The sequence below is a fragment of the Pelobates fuscus genome, chromosome 4, assembly GCF_036172605.1.
Source record: "Pelobates fuscus isolate aPelFus1 chromosome 4, aPelFus1.pri, whole genome shotgun sequence".
Classification (NCBI taxonomy): Eukaryota; Metazoa; Chordata; class Amphibia; order Anura; family Pelobatidae; genus Pelobates; species Pelobates fuscus.
This window is the reverse complement of record NC_086320.1, coordinates 336,788,507-336,804,962: the sequence shown is the minus strand read 5'-3', so window position 1 is coordinate 336,804,962 and position 16,456 is coordinate 336,788,507. Positions and strand designations below refer to the sequence as shown.

The 16,456-nt window shown below is 41.4% G+C and overlaps 1 pseudogene; it reads left to right on the top strand.

The window, feature by feature from the left end:
- The first annotated feature begins 1,097 nt into the window (after positions 1 to 1,097).
- Positions 1,098 to 16,456, top strand: part of LOC134609466 (small ribosomal subunit protein RACK1-like) — a 94,481-nt pseudogene continuing 79,122 nt past the window's right edge.

Here is a 16,456-nt window from a genome sequence, read left to right as displayed (position 1 = left end):
TTTTTGCAGGATGTTTCAAAGTACGAGTAGAGGACTTTAGTCTTTTCTTTCATTTCTAATAATCCAGGGTGGATAAGAATGGATTTACATTGAGCCATTACTGAGGTTATCAGAGTGCATTGTTAATCTTAGGATAATATTTTCATACATCATTCCTGTCTACCTGTGTGATGCATACAAACAGAAATCTTGCATTCTTGCCCTATGAGTGGCTCAACCAGCAGAAAAATGTAATCCCGAGGGTTTAGTAAAATCCCATTATATTATGATGATCTCAGCATCTTAGCTATCACGAAGGGGTTAAAGTGGTTCTGAAAAAGAAATGGCATGTGATAAAAGCAGCACACACGCAGTTAAACAAGAAATTAAACAGACATTTATAGCATGACTCTATAAAGTAATGGACTCTTTATTCAACAAATGACGTGACGCTTTATAGAGAATATATTCTCTTTTGCCGATATACTGCAAAACTAAACTGCTAGAAAATGGATATATTGCATTTTATATGCTCTTTGAACACAGAGGTAAAGGTTGTGTTAGCGCTAAAAAATAAAATGAACATTCAATGTTTCAATAAGTCTATATGACGGCATGTACAAGACTAACTTGTAATTTAATACGTAGGCTAGTTTTCCATTTAAACCTTTATAGGGTTATTTAATAAAGTGAGAATTTAAAGTGAAGGGGGGCGGGGCCTGACTGTCATGGAGGAGAGAAGTGTTTTGCAGGAGTTCCTCTCCTAGGCAAGCTTGAACCACAGTTCCCACCCACATTCAGCCTCAAAGGGAACGACTTTATAGAAGTATACAACTTCTGACCCTCCTGGGACCCACTGTGGTGTTTAAAAATCTACAAAGAGCTCATCTGCTGCACTGCTCCAACCATGCGGCCTGAGGCACACCGGACGGAGGAGGCGGACGATCCTCCGGCCTGGAGCTGTCTGATGGTACGCAACAGCACACGAGAACCCTGTTACCCCCCCCCCTCGGACCGGTGGGGGTTATCCCGGTCCCCCCCTGGGAGGCCTCGCAGACCTAGCGGGAGATAGAGACAAGGCCAAAGCGGCTACTACAACCTGCAGCGACACAGTCAACATGGTGGACGCAGAGCGGGCTCGTGACAACACGGAGGACAACCCTGATATCCTGGCAAGGCTGGACAGGATTTTCGACAACTTCTGGCGCAAACTGGAAAGTAAGCAGCACCAGCATGTCCAGAGCCAGCCAGGTGACTACTCGCAGCACAAACCAACCCGGTCACACAGCAGAAGGCCACAGTTGTGATGCCCCGCCGAGCCCTAACATGGCGGCGAGGCGGGAAACGCGCCGTGCCGAGAGGCACATACACCCACCCGGGTAAACTACAAAAGAGTAAAAGCTCACATTGGAAACACACTCCAAAACCAGCAACGGCATCAGAGGGAGCAACCTACATAATCCCTCCCACAAGCCCAGGAAAGCGCAGCAGCATGCACCCACGGTGAAGGCTCAAACATGGTCGGCGCCCAAGCAGCAGAGCCCGACTAAACTATCCGCAAGACAGAGACAGGAACTGCCTAAAAGCAAACCACAGCCCTGCACCAAACCTGACAAACCATGGCGAACCCTGTTCCAGACCACCGAAAAGCACGGCCTTTCACCTGGGACTCAAAACCCGGCGGCACCATTGGGTACCCAGCTAGAATCTGCCTCGCGGAGGGGCATTGGCTGACTCACATGGAATACTGTTCCTCGCCCATGTGGCAACTCCAGGGACTACTATCCCACGCATAATATACTTTGCCTGCCACCCACATGAGGACTCCTGGGACCCGAAAGGGTACTTATTTGCCACTGGTCAGCCTTAGTTTGGTGGTTTTACTAGCATGTTTTAACCTTTTACCACCTTTCTCTTTTTATTTTCACACACTTTTATCAGAGGGAGCAACCTACATAATCCCTCCCACAAGCCCAGGAAAGCGCAGCAGCATGCACCCACGGTGAAGGCTCAAACATGGTCGGCGCCCAAGCAGCAGAGCCCGACTAAACTATCCGCAAGACAGAGACAGGAACTGCCTAAAAGCAAACCACAGCCCTGCACCAAACCTGACAAACCATGGCGAACCCTGTTCCAGACCACCGAAAAGCACGGCCTTTCACCTGGGACTCAAAACCCGGCGGCACCATTGGGTACCCAGCTAGAATCTGCCTCGCGGAGGGGCATTGGCTGACTCACATGGAATACTGTTCCTCGCCCATGTGGCAACTCCAGGGACTACTATCCCACGCATAATATACTTTGCCTGCCACCCACATGAGGACTCCTGGGACCCGAAAGGGTACTTATTTGCCACTGGTCAGCCTTAGTTTGGTGGTTTTACTAGCATGTTTTAACCTTTTACCACCTTTCTCTTTTTATTTTCACACACTTTTATTTTTTATTACTTTCACACTAATGCCTTACATGCCTCGCTTTCACAATCAGGAGACCCGCTTGCCCAATAGCACAGCTTGTTTAGAAGGGTGAATACATCATCCCCACTGTTAATTCAGCGCATTCTCAGCTCCTTATTCACCACATCTTCGCCGTAAATGTAATTTATGTGCTTCAGCACTGTTTGGGCACGGTATCTTACATATATATATATATATTCTTATTTTTATTCTCGTTTGGCTATCACAAATGTGCGATACTCCGAACATGTTTAAACGTAACCTAACACGCTGCCTGCAATAAGCAATACCACTGACATGCTCATATGTACCTTTTTAGGATGTATTTACTCCTGCCTTATTTGACTTACCACTTCTATCATCAGGCCTACGACCAAGCGAAGTTTAGCAACTTCCCAGTTAATCAAAACATATACTGCCTAGCCTGTACTCTAAGCATGATATACAATTTAAAAATGTGCAACTTATGCGAATGCCATAATTCAGTCAAATACGTATTGTTATCTTTCTGTTTGCTGCAGCTGTTGTGGCGCATCAAGCAATGTTATTCCTTTGCACGTTATAAATAAAGAATGATAAAAAAAAAAAAAAAAATGTAAGTGAATTTCTATCCAAAGTGGATGCGTAGTTTACTTAGAATTGTTTTGAGGTTCTGCTATTTTGATCTTAAATTTGAAATTCACTTTGCTTTCCGACTTTATTAAATAACCGCGTTAGTCTTGAATTAAAAAGCACATTGGGAAGCGTGATTTAAGTTTAGTTTATTTGCTGAAATGGACTGTTTCTGGGTCTCTTTACTGGACCAAGTAAAGTCCCCTGGCTCTCAGAGTTCTTTATACACTTTCACTTAGTTGTGGAAGGGGCAGGTTTTTGCAACATATCATTAATCATATGTTGCAAAATGACTAACCTTGACAAATCAGATATTTGTAAACTGCTCGGGATAGCTGAGCATCATGGGAACAGTGGTTTAAATTCATTAGAGGTGGCAAGATAGACCAGCAGTAAATTAAATGTTACAACATAACAGTAAAGCGACACTGTCATGTCGTTTTCTTACAGCTTTGCGTGTATTTATGTTTATTATATTATTATTCTTTGCCCTAGATCTCAATACCTGGATACCTCCATTTTGTTCTTCTCTGCCCATGTTATCTGCAGTTTGCCCATGTGTGGGATTCATTTGAATGATGAATTGAGGGTAAAGCAGCTTGGCAACGAAAAATGAAAATCTGCTTAAACTCTGCCCATTACCAAAAATTGCCAGTGATCTATCTCCCTATTATAAAAAGTAGTCTCTTAGTTTTCTTATGCATATATTAAAAAAGGTGTATTTAAAATAAATAATAATATATATATATATATATATATATATATATATAGATATAGATATATATATATATATATATAGATATAAAAGAGGTGAAATAGATTTAAAAAAAGGCTTCAAAGATTGAAAAAGATCACACTCCTGATAAAAAACATTAGTCCTTAATCTAAAGTATTAGTGCTACTTTAAACATTAGAATAAAACATTTTGCATGTTGACTAACCCTGGAACCCGTGTATTATGCGAACAGTATTCTAAAGAATCCATGGTGTCAAGGTTTACAAAAATGACAGCAGTCATACAATATTAAATAAAACAATTAAAGGGGAACTGTCACTTCTCTGGAAATTACGTCATAAAATAAAACATTAAAAATCACTGATAACTTCTATGAATCTTTTTTTTCTTGAAATATTGTTTTATGTTAAATGTATATTAAAGATTTCACACAGTCCATAATCCAGTTTAAGACCAGGTCAACATTGCTAAAAAACAAAACAAAAAAAATTATTTAATTTCTCCTCCTCTTTGTACGCTTTTTTTGGTGATGACTGTCAAGTGGGAACTAAGATGGATGCACCCAGTTGCAGGATAAAGATGTGTGGACTTCTAAATTACATTTATTTTATACATTTACATGTTTGATATACTGTATTTACTCAAATCTCATGTGCACCTTTGTTGTAAAATAGAGTTTCCAAAATTTAAATGCACATTAGATTCGATAACGCAATTCATTCGGAGCAAAATTCTAAATTTTCCGGTGAATTCACACAGGCAAATTTCATTCCGTTGCATTCATACAGGTAAAGTTCGTACCTGAAAGAAGAATTAAGAAAGAATAGACTTAACATGTATCATTAAAATTGGAATACCATCCATGTTACGATGGTATATGGCAATAAACATTTTCATTGTAGCACAATGTTGTATAGTAGTATCTTCTTGTATAAATTCGCATTACATTCGCCAGCAAATACATTTTTCGGCTTCCGGGTTTCAAAAGTTTGTGTGCATTAGATTATATGGCGAATTAGATTCGAGTAAATACAGTATTTAGGGGATAAATATCATATTAAAAATCTTGGGAGTTAACTGTTTCCCTTTAATAACTGGTGTCATTCACTTGCCTTTTGGTCCATAGGTCTCAGCAGCATTATGCATCAATATAAATATGACACATTCCCAATTGGGAGGTGAGGAATCGCTTGCTGCTTCTCTGAACCACAAGTAGTATTTACTGCTTGGGAGAGAGGAGGCACATTAAAGATAACAGGCATATATGGCTGGTGACTGTTGGGAAAAATGGAGGAGTGAGGATAAATGAAGAATCTAACAAAATAATATTTTTAAATATGTAGGCAACAAATTAGAGTAGGCAGAGAGTGATTAATATGTGTGATGGAAACCGGAAAGGTGGGCAGAATTGGAACTCAAATAAGAAATATAGACATTAATATAGACAAATAAGACATTAGTCCAGTTAAGGTCAAAATATGTTGCTGATTGAGAGGGTTTTTGTGGTCCCAAGGAGTTAACATGGTAAGACACTTCACCGCACAGATGCATATTATAGGCTACAGAGTTAACAATAGGAGCCTCCTTACATAGGGGCAATAGAAAGTGCAAACAGAGACCTTTTGAGAATTAGATGGCAACTCTTGGTTACAACCAATATCTGAAGAATTATGTAAATGTTTTTGGAGACAGAATGATGTCATTTTATTTTATTTTTTTTAAAAATGGCTGCTCTGTAAAAATTACAAAAATACTAGAAAATGCTAAAAAAATATTTATTTTTAATAAAGTTATTTTTAAATATTGCTTTATACTATCCGTAATGATTTTGCTAACTATAAAAGACACTTATAAGTCAGTAAAAAAAATTACCTATTTACCAATAAAAATATTTTAATACCTATATTTCACATGCCCCCTAGCAGTGAAAAGATTAAGCATTTAAAATGACATTTTTAATGAACCCAAAAATTGGTATTGTCCTGCAAGATTCGACAGATTGCCGAAAGAATGCCTACATTTTGTACATTATATTAGCTAGGCAAATCATTATTTAATTGTTATAGTATCTCAATGATCCACAGGGTAATAATATAAATTTTAAAATAAACTCTGTAACCCATCTTTTTTAAAAACATTTATTGTGTCAAAAGTTAGACAGCTGATATAGATCCTTTTTATTTAAATATTTTTATTTTTTTATTTTTTTATGTGTTTACTTTTCATACAGTTATGAAATTATGGACATTTCAATACATTTATTTTATTTAGTATAATTATTTTCCTTCTATTAACAAAAATAGGAAATGGGGTGAACACACTGATCTTTTAATTCGGGATGTTCGGGAAACGTGCATCCAACAAGGCAGCAAAACTGTCCATAGATAACCATGATATATGGACAGCTTACAAGTCAGTAAAGGACATCAATCACAATGTATCCCATCTTTCAGGTTATTCCATGAGTCTGTTCCTACTTGTTTTCTATTACATCCCAAATTACCTGGAGGGATTAGGTGCAAGGTGTGTCCAAAGTACTTAACGCCAAAGGTGTTAATGAGAATTTCTTCCTGCTATCTTGATTCTAAATAGTGGACAGGTGTGATGAGCTTCAGGCTTTTGCTAATTTATAGTGCCCCTGCGCAATCTGAATATGTAAATGTACTTTTGTCTAGTGCAGGTGCCTAGCCTCTAGGGAGTCTATTGAGTAGAGGCTGTGAATAGATTACCTTGCAGAACTATTTATAGCGGGTTGTCAGGAATATGGCCAACTGTGCAAGCAAACATGACATCTCAGAATATGTACAACCTTCATAACAAATGTGGGTATTGAAAGTCTAAAAGGAAACTTGTACATCTTATCTTATTTTTTTAACGTCAGACTATGCGAAGATGATATATTTATTCCTATTAGTAATATGAATCGTGTATTAAATCGTTATTTTATTTTTAATTACTGATAACTACGATAACATCAGTGTTACATTTTTAAATCTCGACGGGAGAAGATTCCACGGGGACATGCATGAAAAAAAATGAAGATTATATAAATAAAACTTATTATTATTGCTTCTGCATGCCAATTTCTTTTATGGATTTAAATTAATAAATGTGAAAGTTATTAAAAAAAAATGTTTACATGTTAAAAAAAGAAAACTTCAAATTTTGTGTATAAGGTAGCAAAACAAATCCAATGTAATCACACTGTAGTATTTTAATTAGCACTTAGTGATCTATTGAATGTTACATTTTTGTGTACAACCTGGTGCAAACTTGCTAAATAGGTCATCCTTGTGTATAAATGGGTTTGCCACATTTTTGAAGCCACACCTATTAATTCTGTTTTGTCTGGCTGGATTTAAAGTGCTGTCCACCGATATGTGGAATTTATGTGTCCCCGGTTTGACATTACTTAATTAATTACTACGTTTCCCTTGTGATCCCAACCATATAATTAATTTCACACTGGGAGCACAAGTACTCCTCATACTGCTGGGCTGTCATTTTGAGACCTTTCCGACCGAATCACAGAACTTCAAAGCAATAAAATATATAGCAAACTGTGGTATGTTTTAGTCTAAGTAATGATAGAACTCAGTAGTAATAATAAAAAGTTGTATGCAGTGTGCAGAAGTGTATCACAGAGTTTTCCATCAATATCATGCAGAAATAATAGTAACATCAATAATTCTAAGTTTAGAGCTTCACACCATTGTGTGTAGTGTGCATGAATGCATTAGAGAATTCCACAGCAGTGGAATTCACTATAGACTACAATGTGCTTCAGTGTATCGTAGAGCTCCGCAGCAATTCTTATCATTATGATACACATTGTTTTAATTGCAGAAGTCTTAATTAGATATCACACTCCTTTCCCCTTGTAGTTTTTCCTTCCTCCAACCCACATTTTGGTCCTCAGTTGTTGTCTTTGAAATATGTCTGTCATCGCTTTTCTAAGTGTGTGATGCAATTAGCTTCGTCCTTCTTATGACATATCATATGTTTATCATATATTTGGTAACCCAACACATCTGTCTGTTTACATGTGGAATCAATCATTATAAATGTGAGTGGAGGAATAATTACCTTTATGTTCAATAATCTTTAGAAAATGTTACAAAAGCAAAACAAAAAACATTCAATTAGTTTGGTTCCTCCAGAATTTTCGCATTGTTAAACAAGTGACGTAGGAAACAAACAATACGTTTTCACCAAAAAATTCACACAAAAACTCTTCCTTTACATTCTACTGGATTATAAAGCATCCATAATCCATTACGAGATGGAAAGGCTCCAGATCCTTATTTTGCCCAATCTAAAGATGGCTGTAGTAACTCATGGCTGAAGTCAAGGTAGACATAAATATAAAAATAGGAGATTCCACCCTCAACTTTCGTAATTTCCTGGCGGCCGTCGTTATAGACAGCTGTGTAAAAAGGCATGTTTTCACACATTAGGTGTGAAGTTCTATGGATGATCCTACAATCTATAGAAATTTTCATGAGTGCATGAGAGTACAAAATTGATGAGGTCTTCTAATAGAAATAGCTTCAGAATCTGAAGACAAACCCCTGATGGGAAATCAAGCTACAGGTAAGTATATCTTTAGCTCTTTTTCCAGGGCTGCCGTATATCAAGAGGACCTTGTGGATGTTACTATTCCTTGCAAACTACACTTTAAAGGTGTACTTCTTCTTGTATTATATTGTTTGATTTTTAAAAATGTTTAAGTGATATATTTAATCAGCGTTTTGTAAGTCTATTACCTTTTTGGCAAATTAATATTACAAAGAATGCACCTACCTGTTGCCTTTGATTAATGTATTGCTAATATTTATGCCTTGTTTCTTTCCATGGAATTTTTGAGAAGTAAAATAAATGGTACATTTAAGGCTGTTGACTATACATTTTCTTGTGATGTTATGCTTCGACTAAATAATGCTGCATCTTTAAAAAAAAAAAAAACATTTAAGACTGCAAATCACAACCAAATCACACCTGTTTATTAAAGCACCACCACTGGGTCATTTGGCAGGAGTCCACATATGGTGAGGTTCTACCTATTTAAGATCTCTTCTGTGATAATATACAGTCCTTCCATTAATTCTGATTTTTTTTTTATTAATTCAGTATATCAGTAGTCAGTCATTCTAATTAAATGGTAGTGTTTGATTAGTCAGACTCTTTTGTTTCCAAAGCTGGGGATGTGGTTAATAAATTTACTGCAGTCTATTAATGACCCAGGACATACTTGAAAACTAGAGAAAGCTCAATGTATCCTTCATGGTAAAATATGTTATAAATAAATAAATAATGTGGATTGATGTTAACAGATAGACATAGGAATCAAAATCCATGAAACGATAATCTCCAACCAAAGACCATGAAGATAACCTAGAGCTAACGTATGTTCATAAATCCTGATAAAACTATCAAGTCATGATCGTCTCAAAAACATGCTCAAAGCTGGATTCAAACATACATTCGGCACGGTCTTCCGAGCTACCAACTGAGATGGACTTAAAGTTGGCTTACCTTATCGAGCAAGTGTAGGCCAGAAGAAACACCAAAAATACGTTTTTACATGCAATGCCAAGCATAAGTATTCAAACTTTTTCCACACTTTGTACTTTTACAAGCTGTAATTAGAATTGATTTGGAACCATTCCTTAGAGTGACATATTTATTTATTTAACAATTCTTACATAGCACCCTTACTCTGAGTGCTTTACATGATATTCAATATATTTTGTTTATTCTTCCCCATAGATTTCCAATGCAAGATATATTCATCAGCCAGGGGATGTTTTAAAAAGACACAACCGTGTCTAAAATGGCTCACCTCCCAATAACGTTGTTATCCCGCCTTTTTTGTTTACCTGATCGTCCTCCGTACATTTTTATCCTTCAAACAGAAAATTGTGTTTCCAAAGGTTTATTTTTAGAAATGTTGTTTAACTATTGCTTACTTCATTGCTGCATGATCATTACACATAATTACGATATAAAAGGAACGTAAATGAATGAAGTATAACACTTCAAGGCAACTAAAAGAAAGATTAGAATAGAATTAAAATACGTCAAGTGATGAAGTTGGCAAGAAAGAATATGATACATTAATTAGATCAGTGATATATATTTCTGTTAACTCCAGTCAATTTAACATTAATAATGAGATAATTTCTGTTTTCTTAGTGAGAGTAATTATTATTTGTAGTGATAAGTAAGCTGATATTTTTGCACAAAAAGATAGACGTGATACCAGCAAAACAGTTATCAAAAATAATAATGCACATGATTGATATCTATTTTCCACATTCTATGAATATTGGGTATTATTATGGTGAGTAACACCTTGTTTAAGAAGAAAAAAAATTACACCAACAGGTGCAATAATTCAACAAAAAATAAACAAATACATTTACAAAACCTGTTATAAAAAGCATTAATAAAATATAATAAAATGTGCAATGTTGTCAAAAATTAAAGTTGAACCACTTGAGGTAATATTACTCTCTGTTATTCTTCAAAGAACATTTGAGATATTTTGGAATCCGTGTTGAAATACTGACAAGGCTTTAGAAAACTCTTTAGCATAAAACAGGCTTCCGACAGAGATTAGCAGCAAAGAAATATATAGGAAATCATGGTGTGACTCAAAAGATATAAACTAATAAAAACCAATAATATTGGCTTCCATTTTAAAAGAGTTTTAAAAGCAGTGGTAAGTAAAATGTGTCTCCCAGTAGGTTCTGGAAGTAGTATATTTAAATGTATCTAACCAGAGTTTTGGATAACTGATATCATGTGTATCTAGATAAAGAGTCCTGCAAGGCTTAAAGCATTAACATATGTCCATCAAGTGAAAAATCAGAGGATCTCTCCTGCCAGCCCTTAAACACACACACTGCAACCCTCATACACTACACCCATCACACACAAAGTTCTCCCCTTACATGCACCTTGCACCCTTCGCATGCACAGTGCACCCCTCAGAGAACAAACCATTTCTACCATTACAGGTCTCCCAGAGCTCCAGGCAAGGTCAGCTTCAGGGAGTAATGAAGGGGGAATAGAGATACACGGGAATGGGGGAGAAAGAGACAGAGGGGGAATAGAGATACACAAGGGGAAGAAAGAGACAGAACGGGAATAGAGAGGCACAAGGGGGGGGGAGAAAGAGACAGAGGGGGAATAGAGAGACACAGGGGAAGAGGGATGAAAGAGACAGTGGGAGAATAGAGAGAGGCACAGGGGAAGAAGGAGACAGAGGGGGAATAGAGAGACACAGTGGGAGAAAGAGAGGGGGATAGAGAGACACAGGGGGAGAAAGGGACAGGGGGAAAAGAGACACAGGGGAAGGGAGGAGAAAGAGACAGAGGGGGAATAGAGATACACAAGGGGAGGGAGGGATAAAGGGGGAATAGAGAGACACAGGGGAAGAGGGACGAAAGACAGCGGGAGAATAGAGAGAGGCACAGGGGGAGAAAGAGACAGAGGGGGAATAGAGATGGAGACACACAGGGGGAGAAAGAGACAGGGGGAATAGAGAGAGGCACAGGGGAAGAAGGAGACAGAGGGGGATAGAGAGACACAGTGGGAGAAAGAGAGGGGGATAGAGAGACACAGGGGGAGAAAGGGACAGGGGGAAAAGAGACACAGGGGAAGGGAGGAGAAAGAGACAGAGGGGGAATAGAGATACACAAGGGGAGGGAGGGATAAAGGGGGAATAGAGAGACACAGGGGAAGAGGGACGAAAGACAGCGGGAGAATAGAGAGAGGCACAGGGGGAGAAAGAGACAGAGGGGGAATAGAGATGGAGACACACAGGGGGAGAAAGAGACAGGGGGAATAGAGAGACACAGGGGAAGAAAGACACAGGGGGGATAGAGATTCACAGAGGGAGAAAGAGACAGGGGGGATAGAGAGACACAAGGGGAAAAGGGACAGGGGGAAAAGAGACACAGGGGAAGGGGGGAAAAGAGACAGAGGGGAAATAGAAATACACAAGGGGAGGGGGGAGAAAGAGGAGGAATAGATAGACACAGGGGAAGAGGGACTAAAGAGACAGTGGGAGAATAGAGAGAGGCACAGGGGGAGAAAGAGACAGAGGGGGAATAGAGATGGAGACACACAGGGGAGAAAGAGACAGGGGGATAGAGAGACACAGAGGGAGAGACAGGGGGAATAGAGAGACACAAGGGGAGAAAGGGACAGGGGAAATAAAGAGACACAGGAGGAGGGAGAGAAAGAGACAGAGGGTGAGAGAGAGACACTGAGGGGTGAAGAAAGACAGATGGGAGAGAGAGACAGAGAGGGAAGATAGAGACACAGAGGGAGGGCAAGGAAAGAGACAGCGACAAAGGGAAAGGAGGGAGAAAGAGACAGAGGGGTAAGAGTGAGACACTGGGAGAAAGAGGGGGGATAGAGAGATAGGGGAATGGGGAGAAAGAGACAGAGGGGAAGAGAGAGACAGGGAAAGGGGGGAAAGAGACAGAGGGAAAGAAAGGGACACAGAGAGAGAGACACAAAGGTGGAGGGGAGAAAGAAGAGAGACACACTGGGGGAGGGGAGAAAGAGGCAGAGGGGAAGAGAGAGACAGGGAAGGGGGGAAGAGACAGAGGGAAAGAAAGGGACACAGAGAGAGAGACACAAAGGTGGAGGGGAGAAAGAAGAGAGACACACTGGGGGAGGGGAGAAAGAGGCAGAGGGGAGAGAGACATACAGGGGGAGGGGAGAAAGAGGCAGAGGGGAGAGAGACACAGGGGGAGGGTAAAAGAGACAGAGGGAGAAGAGAGAGACTAGGACGGAGAAGGGAGACATGGACACAGAGGAGCTGTGAGGGGCAGAAAGAAACATACAGACTGGGGAGACAAAGAGGCACACAGAGGGGCTGGAGGTAGAGACACACAGAGGGGCTGGTGGAGCATAGACATACTGGCTTCGGAAGGGGAGAAAGAGACATACAGAGTGCTGGAGAATGCTGAAAAGAGACACACAGGGACTGGGATTAAGTAAAAGATACACAAAGGGAATCACAAGGGGGAACAAGAAACACAAAAAGAAATTCAAAAGGGAGTTAAGAAAAACACAAGAGAAGATTCATTTTGTGTGTGTGTGGGGGATGCATTTTCACCTGTGTCTCCTGCTATTCCTGTACCTCAGTTTTTCAGTACAGGACTCTATGCTAAAGAGCTAATTGACAGGTGAGAGAAAGAGCTCTTATTAAATAGATTTTCCTTCCAATATATACATTTTGCTAGCAATCTTGCTAACACAATGTACAGATAGACATGGTAAGTGATGTGATTCTGACAGTAATACATATATATAAATATATAGACATGTATATTAATGTGTGTATGAGTTATATATATAATTATGCATATAATATTTACACACATAGTAATGTACATTTATATACTGAACAAAATTATAAACGCAACACTTTTGTTTTTGCCCCTATTTTTCAAAGGCTTATTTCTCTCAAATATTGTTCACAAATCTGTTTAAATCAACAACCTGATCAACTCTATGTGAAGGAGATGTGTTGCACTGCATAGGCGTGCGCACGGGGTGTGCCGGGTGTGCCTGGGCACACCCTAATCACACCTCCGTGCTGCACTGCCTCTGGGCAGACTGACATGTCGGGTCCTCGAACCGACACAGGAGGGGGCCCGGCGGCGTGCCCACAATGCCGCCGGGTGCGAGGCCCCTCCTGTCAGTCTGCCCTGACAGAGATCCGGCCTCAGTCTGCAGCTCCGCTGGGAGTGAGCTGCAGACTGAGGTGTCTCGCGATCTCCAGCCTGTAAGAGCGTTGCCGCGGCAACGCTCTGACTGGAGATCGTGAGACTCACCATGTGGTCTGCAGCTCACTCCCAGCGGAGCTGCAGACTGAAGAGAGAGGGCGCCCACTGGACCACCAGGGCAGGTATTTAAACCCCCCTTCTACCCCCTGTCACTAACTGCTCCACCACCCCCATCTACTCACTGCCCCCCCACCCCATTCACTCACCCCCCTCTACCCACTGCCCCCCCACCCCCTTCTACCCCCTGTCACGCACTGCCCCCCATCCAACCCCCTGCCACTGCCCCTACCCCCTTCCCCTCTACCCCCTACCCCCGACCACTGCCCCTCTACCCCCCAACCCCTGTCACTAGCCCTCCACTCTCCCACACCCCCTGTTACTGCCCCTCTACCCCCTAACCCCTGTCACTGCCCCTCTACCCCCCTAACCCCTGTCACTGCCCCTCTACTCCCCTAACCCCTGTCACTGCCCTTCTACCCCCCTTACCCCTGTCACTACCCCCCTACCCCCTGCCACTGCCCCTCAACCCCCCTAACCCATGTCACTACCCCCTACCCCCTGTCACTGCCCCTCCACTCCCCCACACCCCCTGTTACTGCCCCTCTACCCCCCTAACCCCTGTCACTACCCCCTACCCCCCTTAACCCCTGTCACTGCCCCACTACCCCCTTAACCCCTGTCACTACCCCCTGCCACTGCCCTTCCACTCCCCCACACCCCCTGTTACTGCCCCTCTACCCCCCTTACCCCTGTCAGTACCCCAACCCCTTTCACTGCTCCTCTACCCCAACCCCTATTACTACCCCCTTACCCCCGTCACTGCCCCTCCACTCACCCACACCCCCTGTTACTGCCCCTCTACCCCCTAACCCCTGTCACTACCCCTAACCCCTTACACTGTCCCTCTACCCCAACCCCTGTCACTATCCATCTACCCCTGCTACCTCCTGTCACTGCCCCTCGACCCCCCCTATCACCTGTCCCTCTACCCCCCTTACCCCCTGTCGCTGACCCTCCACCCCCCTACCCCCTGTCACTGCCCCTCCATGCCCTACCCCCTGTCACTGCCCCTCCACCCCCTACTCCCTGCCACTGCCCCTCCAACCACCTAACCCCTGTCGCCCACACAGTGCACCCCTCACAATCACACACACTGTACCCCTCACAATTACACACACTGTACCCCTTACAATTACACACACTGTACCCTTCACAATCATACACACTGCACCCTTCACAATTACAACACACTGTACCTTTCACAATTACACACACACACTGTACCCCTCGCAATCACACACACTGCACCCCTTACACGCTGCACTGCTCACAATCACACACACTGCACCTATGTATATTTGTATTTGTGTGTATGCATGTATGTATATATATATATGTGTGTGTGTATGTGTATATAAAAATACATATACACGCGGCGTGTGTTTGTGCTTTAGGGTGCACACCCTAATGCAACAGGCTGCGCACGCCTATGTTGCACTGCATGAGGCAAATGGTGGTCACACCAGATACTGACTGGTTTTCGGACCCCCCAAACACGGACCTCCACAATACAGTAAAACTGCACATTTTAGAGTGGCCTTTTATTGTGGCCAGCCTGAGGCACACCTGTGCAATAATCATGCTGTCTAATCAGCATCTTGATATGCCACACCTGTGAGGTGGATGGATTATCTTGGCAAAGGAGAAGTGCTCACTAACACAGATTTAGACAGATTTGTGAACATTTGAGAGAAATAGGCCTTTTGTGTGCATAGAAAAAGTCTTAGATCTTTAAGTTCAGTTAATGAAAAATGGGGGCAAAAACAAAAGTGTTGCGTTTATATTTTTGTTCATATGCATAATACACAGAGAAATGTAATTAATATATAACATAGATGTAATGAGCATGTACTGGCCCAGGTTTGTTGCTAGGTGCATACTCCAGCACAATAACATGTTTAGAGTGAAGAGCGCACTCATAGGACTTCAAAATAAACAAGATAAGGTAATTTTTTAAACTTGTGCACCACATACATTCACCATTTCAGTCCCATTACCAAACTTTCCTTAATATTTCAAGGTGGTTGGACTGAAACATTGATTATATGCAAAGGCACGTCTCCTTAAAATAAATCTGCACTTTTGTTTTTTGAAGCCTATGAGTGCTTTCTTTCACGTTGGAGGAATAATTTTTAATTTTAAGTTGTCTTTTCCAGCTCTATATCTGCACACTATGCTGGCACGTCGCATTATTGGGCTGGTATAGATTTTTTTTCCAGGGCTGCTCTTCGCTCCCAGTCCGGCCCTGCCCCTATAGAAACACTCTCTCTCACTCTGTACAGCCCCTAGCCCCTATTACACTACAAATACAACACAACTGAAACAACCTATTTACACAAAACACCACACCACAGTTGGCTAACTCTACACACACGCAATCTCACAAGCAGGCTCCAAACATGCACGATACTCTTTCCTGCCCCTTTTGTCCTCTGTTATCCCACCTATGGAGAAACCAGAGACAAGTCACAAGTAAACACAATGCAAGCATGTTAATAGATTTGCTAGCGCTGTGCAGAACACATACAGGGCCTGCGTATTGAACTAACGTGCTCACTTTAAAAGGTGGTGTGCTTGTCATTGGTGTTGACAAAACATTCTCTCTCTGGTCCCGTCCCCTTCTTATGGACCACTGTGCTCCACAGCCGAATTTGTTTTCCCAGTCCAGGGAACAGACCTACATTCTCTTACAAATGTACACTGCATGTAAGATCTCTGGATACATGAGATTTCTAGACAGACAAGTTTAACTTGAAACTTGGACTGTCAAGTTAAATAGAACTTGTTCTAGGCAATGGCCATTA